The sequence below is a fragment of the Suricata suricatta genome, chromosome 3 (assembly GCF_006229205.1).
Source record: "Suricata suricatta isolate VVHF042 chromosome 3, meerkat_22Aug2017_6uvM2_HiC, whole genome shotgun sequence".
Lineage (NCBI taxonomy): Eukaryota > Metazoa > Chordata > Mammalia > Carnivora > Herpestidae > Suricata > Suricata suricatta.
The window spans coordinates 27,325,480-27,330,269 of record NC_043702.1 but is presented as its reverse complement, the minus strand read 5'-3'; positions in this window follow the sequence as shown (position 1 = coordinate 27,330,269).

Below are 4,790 nucleotides of genomic sequence, written 5' to 3'. Positions count from 1 at the left end.
CCCCCCCCCCCCCCCCCGGCTGCAAGTTAGAATGAACGCGAGCGCTTTTCACCTGCGCCTGCCTGGACTCTGCCACGGGACAGTCTCAGTGTGAGGCGACCGGAGCATTGGTACTTTTCAGAGCTTCCTGGTCGTTATTCATGAGACCCGCTGTATGAGCTTCAGTCCAAGCCTAAACCATCCCCCCTCCTTACTTCTCCCCTCCTGCAGGGGGCGTGCCGGCCCCTCTAGGCATTTCTTTAACCTTCCAATAGAAGGCTGGAGCTCCAAAGTGAACTTGAGCGAACTTCCAAGACAGCGGTGATGGTCTTTTACCAACTTTTTTTTTTCTTTTGCGCAGTTTATTTTTATTAAAAATCTTCTGTAGTAGAATTTGCTTTTTAAAGCAGTCTTAAATTTACAGCAAAATTTGGAAAAAGGTGTAGATTTCCCATTCACTCCCTGCCCCATCACACATATAGCCTCCCCCCATTGTCAATATCCCCTACCAAAGTGGGACAGTTTTACCATTGAGGAACCTCCATTGACACATCGCTATCACCCAGAGTCCACAGTTTATCTTAGGGTTCGTTCTCGGTATTGCGCATTTTATGAGTTTGGACAAATCTATAATGGTATAGATCCACCATTATTTATAGCATCATATAGAGAAGTGTCACTTCCCTAAAAACACCCCTGTGCTCCACCCATTAATCTCCCTTCCTCCTGCATTTCCCCTGATCTTTTTTACTCAACTCCTATGGGTCCATCCAAAGGAGTGTGATTACTGGATCTTGGGGTAAAGGTATGCTGAGTTTTGTAAGAAGCCACCAGACTTACCAAGTGGCCCTACCCTTTGCGTTCCCACCGGCCATGAATGAGAGTTCCTGGAGTTCCTGTTGCCCCATAGCCTTGTCAGTATTCAGGTGTCGGGAGGGTCTTGGAGTTTAGCCGTTCTGGTGGGTGTGTTGTAGTGGTTGTAATTTGCAGTCCCCTGATGACACACAATTGTGGAGCATGTTTTCATATGCTTATTTGCCATCTGTGTATCTTCTTTAATGAAGCGTCTGCTAAGTCTTTGACCCACTTTTTTTTTTATCCTGTCTTATTTTCCATTGACATACTTATGTCAATCACAGTGTGATGATTTGCTGCATGTATATATTGCAAAATGATCACTACAGTAAGGTTAGTTAACACACCCCTCATCTCACATCGTTATCATTTTGTGCGTGTGTGTGGTGAGAGCATTTAAGATTTACTCTCTTAGCAACTATTGAGTACGTAGTACAGTATTGCTAACTGTAATCACTATGCTGAATATTAGATGCCTGGAACTTATTCATCTGATAACTCCATTTGTACCCTCTGAACAGCATCTCCTCATTTCCCCACCCCCAGCTCCTGGCAACCACCATTCCACTCTGTGTTTCTAGGAGTTTGGCAGTTTTAAAATAGATCCCGCAGATAAGTCATATTACAGAGCGTTAGTCTAGCTTCCATCACTTATCCTACGGCCTTCAAGATCCCACTATGTTGTTGCCAATGGCAAAATTTCCTTCTTTTTTTATGGATATTCTAATACATATATCATAAATCATATATATGTCACACCATACACATTTTCTTTATCCATTCATCTGTCAACTGAACTAGGTTTCCATGTCTTAGGTGTTATATTATCTTTTATGTTTTGTTTTTATTTATGTTTGAGAGAGACAAACAAAGCATAACCAGGGGAGGGGCTGAGAGGGAGGAAGACACAGAATCCGAAGCAGACTCCTGGCTCTTGAGTTGTCAGCACAGAGCCAGATGCGGGGCTTGAGCTGAGCTCACAGACAGCAAGATCATGACCTCAGCTGAATTCCGACCGTCAACCAACTGAGCCACCCAGGTGCCCCTTGGATGTTGTAAATAATGCTGCAATAAATGATATTTACCATGCTGTAAATAGTGAGGGTACAGGTATCTTTTCAAGATAGTGATTTCATTTCCTTCAGATGGAAACGCAGAAGTGGGATTACCGGATCACACGGTAGCTCTCTCTTTAACTCTTTGAGGAGCTTCCGCACTGTACTGTTTCCCTAGAGGCTGTACCAAATTATATTCCCACTAACAGTGCACTGATGTTACCTTTCCTCCACATCCTCTCCAACACTTGTTATCCCTCATCTTTTTGGTGGTAGTCGCCACTCTAACAGATGTGCTGTGGTATCTCAGAATGGTTTTGATTTGCATTTCCCTGATGAGTGGTGATGTAGGGCATCTTTTCATGTACCTGTTGTTTTGCCCTTAAAAAAATTTTTTTAATATTTATCTTTTTGACACACACACACACACACACACACACACATATGGTAAGAGTGGGGGAGGGGCAGAGAGAGGGAGATGCAGAATCCAAAGGAGGGTCCAGGCTCTGAGCTGTCAGTGTGGAGCCCAATTGGGGGTTGAACCCATGAACCTCGAGATCAGGACCCGAGCTGAAGTCAGAAGCTTAACCAACTGAGCCACCCAGGCGCCCTTCCTTTTTAATCTGATTATTTTCTTATTGTTGAGTTTAAGAGTTTTTTGTGTATTTGGATAACCATCCTCTATGAGATATGTCTTTTGGAAATATTTTCTCAAGTCTGTGGCTGGTCTTTTCATTCTCTTGACAGTGTCTTTTGCAGAACAAATTTTTTTTGTTATAATGGAGTCCACCTTATCAATTCTTTCTTTCATGGATGTTGCCTTTGGCATTGCATCTAAAAAGGCATCACCAAATCCAAGATCATCTTCATTTTCTGCTATGTTATCTCGTAGTTTTATTGCTTTGCATTTTAAGTTAAGTTTGTGATCCGTTTCCAGTTAATTTTTGTGAAGGGTGCAAGGCCTGTGTCTAGATTCGTGTTTTTGCATGTGAATGTCAAGTTCTTCCAGCACCATTTGTTGAAAAGACTGTCTTTTCTTCACTGTATTGCCTTTGCCTCTTTGTGCAAGATCAGTTGACTATATTTACGAAGGTCTGTTTGTGGGCTCTCCGTTCCACTGATCTGTCGGTCTGTTCTCTCACTGCCTTGAATATTGCAGCTTACAAAGAGTCTGAAGTCCAGGAGGCAGTCCTCCAACTGCATTCTTCTCCTTCAATACTATTTTTTTCTTGTCTGGTCTTCTCTCCCTCTCCTTTTCTCTCTCCTGGGGTCTCCTTTCTCTCTTACCTCCTCTACAACTCTGTGCTGCTGCTGCCTCTCAGCTTTCCTCTCTTCTCATTTCTTCTTCCTTCTCTTTGTCCCTTTCCCGTGAGGAGCCAGGATCAGGCACAAGAAAAAAGACAGGCTTTGGAGCCAGAAAACGTGTGAAAATATAAATTCTGCCTCTGATACTTTGGGATGACAGGTAATTCCTAAAGCTCCCTAGACCCCAGGCTCCTCATGCATAAAGCCCGGCCCCCTCCTCCCTGCCTTCCCCCTGGTGTCTGTTGTTGATGCCGAAATCCTGCTGAAGGCTTGAAGGCCTTACGGAACAAAACCTTCCCAACCGCTCCAGCACCCCACTAACAGTACGTTTGACTGTATTTACTTACAGTTCATCTAGAAACTGTCATTCACTTGTTCTCAGTACATCAAATAGCAGAAGCTGACAGAACACAGGTGTGAAAGAGATGGAAATTTCCAGCATTAGGTAGAAGTTTTTAGTGGGTGGCTAGTTTAGCTTCCAGTTAAGGTGGATCCTCTTTTGGAGCTCTGCCTAGCTCATGATGACTCCTGGGCCCCCAGTGGCAGCGTCCGCTAAGGCTGCAGACCACCTTTATCCAACGGGATTCTAGGACCTGAGGCTGGTTCCTAACAGTCTTGCTGGGGATATGCAAAAAGTAGATTCACTTTTTCCATGATCCAAATTTCAAAGCGCAGTTCAACCATAACATAACAATCTGTAAATGATGTGCTTTTTCCTAAAAGCAAGGGTAACTGGGCCTCTTTTCTGGGTCCCCCCACCCCGGACCCAGGCAACTGAGAGGGGACCGTGTTTGGGCATCTCCTCCAGCCCTGTGGGTTCCCCTGTGCACCTTCAGACTGTCGGACGCTTCACGCCCATACATCTCCTTATAGGAAGCAGAACTTAGGATGGGATAAAATAGAAATAAGCACACCCAGAGGCCTAGGGCTGATAGCTTTTTATTTTTATCGCCATGATTAAATTGCCTTTTCCCAACCCCCTTCCCCAGAGAATAATGGCAGAAGGGTGCTTATTCTTTTGTCCCTTCTGGTTTTTGGAACTAATCCATGTACTAGGTCACACAGGAGCAGTCACCTTGGTACATGATCCCACCCTGGGCCAGCAGGCTGGGGATGTAATTCTTTCCACAGGCGAGAATTCCGAGTGGCTATTGGACATCTGCTGTTGGTGTGATCAGCCCAGCGTTCATGTCCCATTTGGCTGGTAGTAGATCCCTTCTGCTAGCGGTCGAGAGCCCGGCCGCTGTGGCCTGGGAGTCTAGGACAAACCCCAGCTCTTGCAGCTTACAGCTCTGAGGCCTTGACTAAGATGCATTCATATGTGCCTCAATTTCCCCACCTATAAAAGGGGGATAACATGCTGATTAGTAAACAAAGAAGATAAGATGCTGAGGTTAAAACAATTTAACTTATCTAAAGTACTTAAAACCATACCCAACAGTGAGCTCCATGTAGCTTTTGCTCTTAATATATTTGGGGTAGGGCTGACCTTGGCCTCGGCTCCAGGCCTGGGCAACTAGCGTTTCCTTCCATCTGTGCATGGGTGGTCGAGAAGTGGGCATATGACCGAAGCTGGAAGCTGGGCTTACCTACAGC